The following is a 12480-nucleotide window of genomic DNA, read 5'->3' as shown; positions in this document are numbered from 1 at the left end:
TTATTTTATTTGGTTTCTAAATTCTTCCTGATAAAATCATATTTTTTTTATTATTTTTTTTTCTAAAGTCTCCCTGAAAAAAAAAAAAAAAAACAACCAAAAAAAACAGTGGGAGATTAATATTGGCCTTTCTGCTTGTGTGCCAGTCTTGACTCCTGGGTGTGCCATCTCTCTCTCTCTCTCTCTCTCTCCAATTGTGGTCCATAGAAAGCCTATATTTTTTTTCCTTGATTTGGGTTCCAAAATCTACCAGAGAAAATAACTCCATCAATCATTGGTAGAAAAATATTGGCCTCTGGGCTTGTGTGCCACTCCTGACTCCTCTGTGCGTCATCTCTCAGTCAGTGGGCCATAGAACGCCTATTTTTGTTTTTATTTGTTTTATAAATTCTCCCTGAAAAAATCATTTTATTTTATTTGGTTTCTAAATTCTTCCTGATAAAATCATATTTTTTTTATTATTTTTTTTTTCTAAAGTCTCCCTGAAAAAAAAAAAAAAAAAACAACCAAAAAAAACAGTGGGAGATTAATATTGGCCTTTCTGCTTGTGTGCCAGTCTTGACTCCTGGGTGTGCCATCTCTCTCTCTCTCTCTCTCCAATTGTGGTCCATAGAAAGCCTATATTTTTTTTCCTTGATTTGGGTTACAAAATCTACCAGAGAAAATAACTACATCAATCATTGGTAGAAAAATATTGGCCTCTGGGCTTGTGTGCCACTCCTGACTCCTCTGTGCGTCATCTCTCAGTCAGTGGGCCATAGAACGCCTATTTTTGTTTTTATTTGTTTTATAAATTCTCCCTGAAAAAATCATTTTATTTTATTTGGTTTCTAAATTCTTCCTGATAAAATCATATTTTTTTTATTATTTTTTTTTTCTAAAGTCTCCCTGAAAAAAAAAAAAAAAAACAACCAAAAAAAACAGTGGGAGATTAATATTGGCCTTTCTGCTTGTGTGCCAGTCTTGACTCCTGGGTGTGCCATCTCTCTCTCTCTCTCTCTCTCTCTCTCCAATTGTGTTCCATAGAAAGCCTATATTTTTTTTCCTTGATTTGGGTTCCAAAATCTACCAGAGAAAATAACTACATCAATCATTGGTAGAAAAATATTGGCCTCTGGGCTTGTGTGCCACTCCTGACTCCTCTGTGCGTCATCTCTCAGTCAGTGGGCCATAGAACGCCTATTTTTGTTTTTATTTGTTTTATAAATTCTCCCTGAAAAAATCATTTTATTTTATTTGGTTTCTAAATTCTTCCTGATAAAATCATATTTTTTTTATTATTTTTTTTTTCTAAAGTCTCCCTGAAAAAAAAAAAAAAAACAACCAAAAAAAACAGTGGGAGATTAATATTGGCCTTTCTGCTTGTGTGCCAGTCTTGACTCCTGGGTGTGCCATCTCTCTCTCTCTCTCTCTCTCTCCAATTGTGGTCCATAGAAAGCCTATATTTTTTTTCCTTGATTTGGGTTCCAAAATCTACCAGAGAAAATAACTACATCAATCATTGGTAGAAAAATATTGGCCTCTGGGCTTGTGTGCCACTCCTGACTCCTCTGTGCGTCATCTCTCAGTCAGTGGGCCATAGAACGCCTATTTTTGTTTTTATTTGTTTTATAAATTCTCCCTGAAAAAATCATTTTATTTTATTTGGTTTCTAAATTCTTCCTGATAAAATCATATTTTTTTTATTATTTTTTTTTTCTAAAGTCTCCCTGAAAAAAAAAAAAAAAAAAACAACCAAAAAAAACAGTGGGAGATTAATATTGGCCTTTCTGCTTGTGTGCCAGTCTTGACTCCTGGGTGTGCCATCTCTCGCTCTCTCTCTCTCTCTCTCTCTCTCCAATTGTGGTCCATAGAAAGCCTATATTTTTTTTCCTTGATTTGGGTTCCAAAATCTTCCAGAGAAAATAACTCCATCAATCATTGGTAGAAAAATATTGGCCTCTGGGCTTGTGTGCCACTCCTGATTCCTGTGTGCGTCATCTCTCACTCAGTGGCCCATAGAAAGCATATAGTTTGTTACATTTGTTTTCTAAATTCTCCCTGCAAAAATCTATTTTTTTTTTTTTTGGGGTTTCTAAAGTGTTCCTGAAAAAATTAAAAATAAAAAAAAAATAATAGTGTGACATTAATATTAACATTTGTGCTTCAGTGACAGTCCTGCGTGTGGGGCATCTCTCTAATTTGCAGCCACCAAAAACAGAGTGTGTAACATTGGGCCTGATTTTCGCTGTGGTCTCACCAACCTGTAAAGGGGTAGCTAAATCATACTGAAGTTATAGCTCACCGTGTAAGTTGTGTGACTGCAACAAATAACGTTAGTTTGGTTACGTTTTTAAAACAATGAGGAAGTCTAGTGGAAGAGGTCGTGGCCGGGGGCGTTCATTGTCAGCTGGTAATGAGGGTAGTGGTAGTGGTGGAGCATCAGGTGGTCGTGGGGAAAAAAATATTGCACCTAAGTCTGGAGCTGTGGAGCCAGGTTCATCGTCCGGCTACACAAGGCCTCGAACGCTCCCTTTTCTGGGATTAGGAAAACCGCTTTTAAAGCCGGAGCAGCAAGAGCAAGTTTTGGCTTATCTTGCTGACTCAGCCTCTAGCTCTTTTGCCTCCTCTCGTGAAACTGGTAAAAGTAAAAGCAGCGCGTCGTTAGTGGATGTTCACGGTCAGGGACAAGTCACTTCCTTGTCCTCTTCAGCAAAAACAACAACAGAGAAGAATGCAGCAGGCGACACAACGGGTTACTCCATGGAGCTCTTTACACATACCGTCCCTGGATTAGAAAGTGAAGCAGTTAACAGTCCATGCCCATTACAAGTTGAATCTGACATGGAGTGCACTGATGCACAGCCACAGCCAGACTACTATGCTGGTCCTTTGACTCAGACCACAACATTGCCCTCGCAGGGTGCTGATCAAGAATCAGACCCTGATGAGACTATGTTGCCCCATCACGAACGCTATACCACCGAACGACACGGTGACACAGACGAAGTTGCGCAGGAGGTACAAGAAGAGTTATTAGATGACCCAGTTCTTGACCCCGATTGGCAGCCATTGGGGGAACAGGGTGCAGGCGGCAGCAGTTCTGAAGCAGAGGAGGAGGAGGGGCCGCAGCAGGCATCAACATCGCCACAGGTTCCATCTGCCGGGCCCGTATCTTGCCCAAAACGCGTGGCAAAGCCAAAACCTGGTGGAGGACAGCGTGCCCATCCGGTTAAAGCTCAGTCTGCAATGCCTGAAAAGGTATCCGATGCTAGAAAGAGTGCAGTTTGGCATTTTTTTAAACAACATCCAATTGATCAGCGCAAAGTCATCTGTCAAAAATGTTCTACTTCCTTAAGCAGAGGTCAGAATCTGAAAAGTCTCAATACTAGTTGCATGCATAGACATTTAACCACCATGCATTTGAAAGCTTGGACTAACTACCAAACGTCCCTTAAGGTTGTTGCACCCTCGGCCAATGAAGCTAGTCATCAACGCAACATCCCTTCCGGCAGTGTAGGACCACCATTTAGCGCACCACCTGCTGTATCTGTGCAGGTATCTTTGCCAGGCCAAAGCAGTCAGGGTCAGGGAATCACCAGTTTCGTAGTAGGAAACACTGCATCTAGGGCACCGGCGGCAACAATACCATCTCCCACCGTCTCTCAGTCTGCCATGTCCACCGGCACCCCCGCTAGTTCCACGATCTCCAGCTCTCCAGTCCAGCTCACCCTACATGAGACTATGGTTAGAAAAAGGAAATACTTAGCCTCGCATCCGCGTACACAGGGTTTGAACGCCCACATAGCTAGACTAATCTCGTTAGAGATGATGCCCTACCGGTTAGTTGAAAGCGAAGCTTTCAAAGACCTGTTGGACTACGCTGTACCACGCTACGAGCTACCCAGTCGACACTTTTTTTCCAGAAAAGCCATCCCAGCCCTCCACCAGCATGTTAAAGAGCGCATCGTCCATGCACTCAGGCAATCTGTGAGCACAAAGGTGCACCTGACAACCGATGCATGGACCAGTAGGCATGGCCAGGGACGTTACGTGTCCATCACGGCACACTGGGTAAATGTGGTGGATTCAGGGTCCACAGGGGACAGCAAGTTTGGGACAGTTCTGCCTAGGCCACGGTCTAGTAAACAGTTGTCTGTAGCCGTTCGCACCCCCTCCTCCTCCTCCTCCTCGTCCTCCTGCAGAAGCAAGAGCTCGTCCACAGACCGCAGTCGCACAAACACTCCATCCGCACCTGCCACTGTTGCACACCAGGTCTCCCATTATGGGGCAGCTACTGGCAAACGTCAGCAGGCTGTATTGGCTATGAAGTGTTTGGGCGACAATAGACACACCGCGGAAGTTCTGTCCGAGTTCTTGCAGCAAGAAACGCAGTCGTGGCTGGGCACTGTAGATCTTGAGGCAGGCAAGGTAGTGAGTGATAACGGAAGGAATTTCATGGCTGCCATCTCCCTTTCCCAACTGAAACACATTCCTTGCCTGGCTCACACCTTAAACCTGGTGGTGCAGTGCTTCCTGAAAAGTTATCCGGGGTTATCCGACCTGCTCCTCAAAGTGCGTGGACTTTGCGCACATATCCGCCGTTCGCCTGTACACTCCAGCCGTATGCAGACCTATCAGCGTTCTTTGAACCTTCCCCAGCATCGCCTAATCATAGACGTTGCAACAAGGTGGAACTCAACACTGCACATGCTTCAGAGACTGTGTGAACAGAGGCGGGCTGTTATGTTTTTGTGGGAGGATACACATACACGGGCAGGCAGTAGGATGGCAGACATGGAGTTGTCAGGTGTGCAGTGGTCGAAGATTCAAGACATGTGTCAAGTCCTTCAGTGTTTTGAGGAATGCACACGGCTGGTTAGTGCAGACAACGCCATAATAAGCATGAGCATCCCCCTAATGCGTCTGCTGATGCAAAGTTTGACGCACATAAAGGATCAGGCGTCTGCACCAGAGGAAGAGGAAAGCCTTGATGACAGTCAGCGATTGTCTGATCAGGGCAGTGTACATGACGAGGTACCGGGCGAAGAGGAGGTGGAGGATGAGGAGGATGATGGGGATGAGTATATTTTTAATGAGGAAGCTTTCCCGGGGGCACGGGAAATTGGTGGCGTGGCAAGGCCGGGTTCTGGTTTTTTGAGGGACACAAGTGACGTAGATTTGCCTGCAACTGCCCCTCAACCAAGCACAACCGCAGATTTGACAACGGGAACTTTGGCCCACATGGCGGATTATGCCTTGCGTATCCTCAAAAGGGACACACGCATTACAAAAATGATGAACGATGACGATTACTGGTTGGCCTGCCTCCTTGATCCTCGCTATAAAGGCAAATTGCAAAATATTATGCCACATGAGAACTTGGAACTAATATTAGCAACAAAACAATCAACTCTTGTTGACCGTTTGCTTCTGGCATTCCCTGCACACAGCGCCCGTGATCATTCTCACACGAGCTCCAGGGGCCAGCAGACCAGAGGTGTTAGAGGGGCAGAAATCAGAAGTGGCGTTGGCCAGAGGGGTTTTCTGACCAGGTTGTGGAGTGATTTTTCTATGACCGCAGACAGGACAGGTACTGCAGCATCAATTCAAAGTGACAGGAGACAACATTTGTCCAGTATGGTTACAAACTATTTTTCATCCCTTATCGACGTTCTCCCTCAACCGTCATTCCCATTTGATTACTGGGCATCAAAATTAGACACCTGGCCAGAATTGGCAGAATATGCATTGCAGGAGCTTGCTTGCCCGGCAGCTAGTGTCCTATCAGAAAGAGTATTCAGTGCTGCAGGTTCAATACTAACAGAAAAAAGGACTCGTCTGGCTACCCAAAATGTAGATGATCTAACCTTCATTAAAATGAACCACAACTGGATTTCAAAATCTTTTGCCCCACCCTGCCCGGCTGACACCTAGCTTTCCTATGAAAAGGTCTTGCCTGTGGACTATTCTGAATGACTTTTCCAATCTCGTAATTTTCTTCACCTGATTGTCCAGCATACGACATGTTTCCACCTCACGAAATGGCCAAAGTCCCCACACGGGGCCGTGCTATCGCCACTTTGCGCTTGGACCCTTGAGAGTGCTGTTTGTCTGAAGAGGTGGGTGTGGCCGCTTTTGGTCGACGGCACTGCCACTGGGTCCCTCATAGTACAATAAAGTGTCTCTGGCGGTGGTGGTGCGCACCCAACGTCAGACACACCGTTGTAATATGAGGGGCCCTGTGCCTGTACCGCCGGCCACAAGACAGTTCCCCCCCCCAGCTCAAACAGTGCTCTACCACTAGCAAAATTATCTCTCACAGCTTCACCAATGTGTAGTCTAGGCGCTGACATCCTTCAATGCCTGGCACTGACAATACCATTGTTTTGACATTTTTGTTATGTTAGGCCTTCGAAGCCTGTCTGCGGTCCCTTCTTTCTACAACTACTACACTGACCAGGCCACTGCTGGCCGTGTTACCCTGGAACCAATTTAAAAGTGCCTACAGCCAGCCCAAGTTTGTTATGTTAGGCCTTGGAAGCCTGTCTGCGGTCACTCCTTCCACTAGACTTCCACTGACCAGACCACTGCTGCCCGTGTACCCCTGGAACCAATTTAAAAGTGCCTACAGCCAGCCCAAGTTTGTTATGTTAGGCCTTCGAAGCCTGTCTGCGGTCACTCCTTCCACTAGACTTCCACTGACCAGACCACTGCTGCCCGTGTACCCCTGGAACCAATTTAAAAGTGCCTCCAGCCAGCCCAAGTTTGTTATGTTAGGCCTTGGAAGCCTGTCTGCGGTCACTCCTTCCACTAGACTTCCACTGACCAGACCACCGCTGCCCGTGTACCCCTGGAACCAATTTAAAAGTGCCTACAGCCAGCCCAAGTTTGTTATGTTAGGCCTTGGAAGCCTGTCTGCGGTCACTCCTTCCACTAGACTTCCACTGACCAGACCACTGCTGCCCGTGTACCCCTGGAACCAATTTAAAAGTGCCTCCAGCCAGCCCAAGTTTGTTATGTTAGGCCTTGGAAGCCTGTCTGCGGTCACTCCTTCCACTAGACTTCCACTGACCAGACCACCGCTGCCCGTGTACCCCTGGAACCAATTTAAAAGTGCCTACAGCCAGCCCAAGTTTGTTATGTTAGGCCTTCGAAGCCTGTCTGCGGTCACTCCTTCCACTAGACTTCCACTGACCAGACCACTGCTGCCCGTGTACCCCTGGAACCAATTTAAAAGTGCCTCCAGCCAGCCCAACTTTGTTATGTTAGGCCTTCGAAGCCTGTCTGCGGTCACTCCTTCCACTAGACTTCCACAGACCAGACCACTGCTGCCCGTGTACCCCTGGAACCAATTTAAAAGTGCCTACAGCCAGCCCAAGTTTGTTATGTTAGGCCTTGGAAGCCTGTCTGCGGTCACTCCTTCCACTAGACTTCCACTGACCAGACCACTGCTGCCCGTGTACCCCTGGAACCAATTTAAAAGTGCCTCCAGCCAGCCCAAGTTTGTTATGTTAGGCCTTCGAAGCCTGTCTGCGGTCACTCCTTCCACTAGACTTCCACTGACCAGACCACTGCTGCCCGTGTACCCCTGGAACCAATTTAAAAGTGCCTACAGCCAGCCCAAGTTTGTTATGTTAGGCCTTCGAAGCCTGTCTGCGGCCCGTTCTTTCAACTACAACTACACTGACCAGGCCACTGATGGCCGTGTTCCCCTGGAACCAATTTTAACTTGCCTACAGCCAGCCCTATGTTATTATGTTAGGCCTTCGAAGCCTGTCTGCGTCCCGTTCTTTCAACTACAACTACACTGACCAGGCCACTGATGGCCGTGTTCCCCTGGAACCAATTTTAACTTGCCTACAGCCAGCCCAATGTTAGGCCTTTGATGCCTGTCTGCCGTCACTCCTTCCACTAGGCCTCCACTGACCTGTCTATTGCTGCCCGTGTACCCCTTGAACCAACCTAATAAAATATTTAAAAAATTAATTTGATTATAAAAAATAAGATCGTGTTGAGATCTCAAATGCAGACATTTTAACAATCAAAACAAACACACAACAAATATCTGGAACTGTACTACAAAGGTCCAACAGCTACAATTTCTTTCTCCTGCAAGAAGTTAACTGAAAGTTTTTTGGAGTTGTTAACACAGATATGGCATCCACCGAGTGTTGTCCTGTCGCGTCTCCTTTAAATTATTTCCAATAAGATGTTAAACTATTAATTTAATAAAATCAATAATTAAAAAAATAATTGAGTAAGTCAAAAGCACATTGCAAATAAACATTAATTACAAATCAAGAAGCATGGCGCGTCCGAGGGTGAGTAGATACCGAATAAGAATATAATCACCCTCGGACGCGCAATGCTTATTTACAACAGCCTTCCTTCCTAAGAATCAGCCCTTCCGTGGTGTAGAGAGAGGTTGTGTTACACTCCAAGGTGTTCCCCGGGTTGCCTTTCCTGAGCTTCGATCTTCCGGCTCTCGTTTAGTAGCTGTTGGAAACTACGCTGCATTAGGCCTACTAATTGTGTATGGGTGAAACAGTGGCGCATCTGCGGTCCCTCCTTCCACTAGGCCTCCACTGACCTGTCTACTGCGGCCCGTGTACCCCTTGAACCAACCTAATAAAATATTTAAAAAATTAATTTGATTATAAAAAATAAGATCGTGTTGAGATCTCAAATGCAGACATTTTAACAATCAAAACAAACACACAACAAATATCTGGAACTGTACTACAAAGGTCCAACAGCTACAATTTCTTTCTCCTGCAAGAAGTTAACTGAAAGTTTTTTGGAGTTGTTAACACAGATATGGCATCCACCGAGTGTTGTCCTGTCGCGTCTCCTTTAAATTATTTCCAATAAGATGTTAAACTATTAATTTAATAAAATCAATAATTAAAAAAATAATTGAGTAAGTCAAAAGCACATTGCAAATAAACATTAATTACAAATCAAGAAGCATGGCGCGTCCGAGGGTGAGTAGATACCGAATAAGAATATAATCACCCTCGGACGCGCAATGCTTATTTACAACAGCCTTCCTTCCTAAGAATCAGCCCTTCCGTGGTGTAGAGAGAGGTTGTGTTACACTCCAAGGTGTTCCCCGGGTTGCCTTTCCTGAGCTTCGATCTTCCGGCTCTCGTTTAGTAGCTGTTGGAAACTACGCTGCATTAGGCCTACTAATTGTGTATGGGTGAAACAGTGGCGCATCTGCGGTCCCTCCTTCCACTAGGCCTCCACTGACCTGTCTACTGCGGCCCGTGTACCCCTTGAACCAACCTAATAAAATATTTAAAAAATTAATTTGATTATAAAAAATAAGATCGTGTTGAGATCTCAAATGCAGACATTTTAACAATCAAAACAAACACACAACAAATATCTGGAACTGTACTACAAAGGTCCAACAGCTACAATTTCTTTCTCCTGCAAGAAGTTAACTGAAAGTTTTTTGGAGTTGTTAACACAGATATGGCATCCACCGAGTGTTGTCCTGTCGCGTCTCCTTTAAATTATTTCCAATAAGATGTTAAACTATTAATTTAATAAAATCAATAATTAAAAAAATAATTGAGTAAGTCAAAAGCACATTGCAAATAAACATTAATTACAAATCAAGAAGCATGGCGCGTCCGAGGGTGAGTAGATACCGAATAAGAATATAATCACCCTCGGACGCGCAATGCTTATTTACAACAGCCTTCCTTCCTAAGAATCAGCCCTTCCGTGGTGTAGAGAGAGGTTGTGTTACACTCCAAGGTGTTCCCCGGGTTGCCTTTCCTGAGCTTCGATCTTCCGGCTCTCGTTTAGTAGCTGTTGGAAACTACGCTGCATTAGGCCTACTAATTGTGTATGGGTGAAACAGTGGCGCATCTGCGGTCCCTCCTTCCACTAGGCCTCCACTGACCTGTCTACTGCGGCCCGTGTACCCCTTGAACCAACCTAATAAAATATTTAAAAAATTAATTTGATTATAAAAAATAAGATCGTGTTGAGATCTCAAATGCAGACATTTTAACAATCAAAACAAACACACAACAAATATCTGGAACTGTACTACAAAGGTCCAACAGCTACAATTTCTTTCTCCTGCAAGAAGTTAACTGAAAGTTTTTTGGAGTTGTTAACACAGATATGGCATCCACCGAGTGTTGTCCTGTCGCGTCTCCTTTAAATTATTTCCAATAAGATGTTAAACTATTAATTTAATAAAATCAATAATTAAAAAAATAATTGAGTAAGTCAAAAGCACATTGCAAATAAACATTAATTACAAATCAAGAAGCATGGCGCGTCCGAGGGTGAGTAGATACCGAATAAGAATATAATCACCCTCGGACGCGCAATGCTTATTTACAACAGCCTTCCTTCCTAAGAATCAGCCCTTCCGTGGTGTAGAGAGAGGTTGTGTTACACTCCAAGGTGTTCCCCGGGTTGCCTTTCCTGAGCTTCGATCTTCCGGCTCTCGTTTAGTAGCTGTTGGAAACTACGCTGCATTAGGCCTACTAATTGTGTATGGGTGAAACAGTGGCGCATCTGCGGTCCCTCCTTCCACTAGGCCTCCACTGACCTGTCTACTGCGGCCCGTGTACCCCTTGAACCAACCTAATAAAATATTTAAAAAATTAATTTGATTATAAAAAATAAGATCGTGTTGAGATCTCAAATGCAGACATTTTAACAATCAAAACAAACACACAACAAATATCTGGAACTGTACTACAAAGGTCCAACAGCTACAATTTCTTTCTCCTGCAAGAAGTTAACTGAAAGTTTTTTGGAGTTGTTAACACAGATATGGCATCCACCGAGTGTTGTCCTGTCGCGTCTCCTTTAAATTATTTCCAATAAGATGTTAAACTATTAATTTAATAAAATCAATAATTAAAAAAATAATTGAGTAAGTCAAAAGCACATTGCAAATAAACATTAATTACAAATCAAGAAGCATGGCGCGTCCGAGGGTGAGTAGATACCGAATAAGAATATAATCACCCTCGGACGCGCAATGCTTATTTACAACAGCCTTCCTTCCTAAGAATCAGCCCTTCCGTGGTGTAGAGAGAGGTTGTGTTACACTCCAAGGTGTTCCCCGGGTTGCCTTTCCTGAGCTTCGATCTTCCGGCTCTCGTTTAGTAGCTGTTGGAAACTACGCTGCATTAGGCCTACTAATTGTGTATGGGTGAAACAGTGGCGCATCTGCGGTCCCTCCTTCCACTAGGCCTCCACTGACCTGTCTACTGCGGCCCGTGTACCCCTTGAACCAACCTAATAAAATATTTAAAAAATTAATTTGATTATAAAAAATAAGATCGTGTTGAGATCTCAAATGCAGACATTTTAACAATCAAAACAAACACACAACAAATATCTGGAACTGTACTACAAAGGTCCAACAGCTACAATTTCTTTCTCCTGCAAGAAGTTAACTGAAAGTTTTTTGGAGTTGTTAACACAGATATGGCATCCACCGAGTGTTGTCCTGTCGCGTCTCCTTTAAATTATTTCCAATAAGATGTTAAACTATTAATTTAATAAAATCAATAATTAAAAAAATAATTGAGTAAGTCAAAAGCACATTGCAAATAAACATTAATTACAAATCAAGAAGCATGGCGCGTCCGAGGGTGAGTAGATACCGAATAAGAATATAATCACCCTCGGACGCGCAATGCTTATTTACAACAGCCTTCCTTCCTAAGAATCAGCCCTTCCGTGGTGTAGAGAGAGGTTGTGTTACACTCCAAGGTGTTCCCCGGGTTGCCTTTCCTGAGCTTCGATCTTCCGGCTCTCGTTTAGTAGCTGTTGGAAACTACGCTGCATTAGGCCTACTAATTGTGTATGGGTGAAACAGTGGCGCATCTGCGGTCCCTCCTTCCACTAGGCCTCCACTGACCTGTCTACTGCGGCCCGTGTACCCCTTGAACCAACCTAATAAAATATTTAAAAAATTAATTTGATTATAAAAAATAAGATCGTGTTGAGATCTCAAATGCAGACATTTTAACAATCAAAACAAACACACAACAAATATCTGGAACTGTACTACAAAGGTCCAACAGCTACAATTTCTTTCTCCTGCAAGAAGTTAACTGAAAGTTTTTTGGAGTTGTTAACACAGATATGGCATCCACCGAGTGTTGTCCTGTCGCGTCTCCTTTAAATTTTTTCCAATAAGATGTTAAACTATTAATTTAATAAAATCAATAATTAAAAAAATAATTGAGTAAGTCAAAAGCACATTGCAAATAAACATTAATTACAAATCAAGAAGCATGGCGCGTCCGAGGGTGAGTAGATACCGAATAAGAATATAATCACCCTCGGACGCGCAATGCTTATTTACAACAGCCTTCCTTCCTAAGAATCAGCCCTTCCGTGGTGTAGAGAGAGGTTGTGTTACACTCCAAGGTGTTCCCCGGGTTGCCTTTCATGAGCTTCGATCTTCCGGCTCTCGTTTAGTAGTTGGTGGAAACTACGCTGCATTAG

This window comes from Ranitomeya imitator, chromosome 4, assembly GCF_032444005.1.
Source record: "Ranitomeya imitator isolate aRanImi1 chromosome 4, aRanImi1.pri, whole genome shotgun sequence".
Lineage (NCBI taxonomy): Eukaryota > Metazoa > Chordata > Amphibia > Anura > Dendrobatidae > Ranitomeya > Ranitomeya imitator.
The sequence above is the reverse complement of the archived record's forward strand: the minus strand, read 5'-3'. Positions refer to the sequence as shown.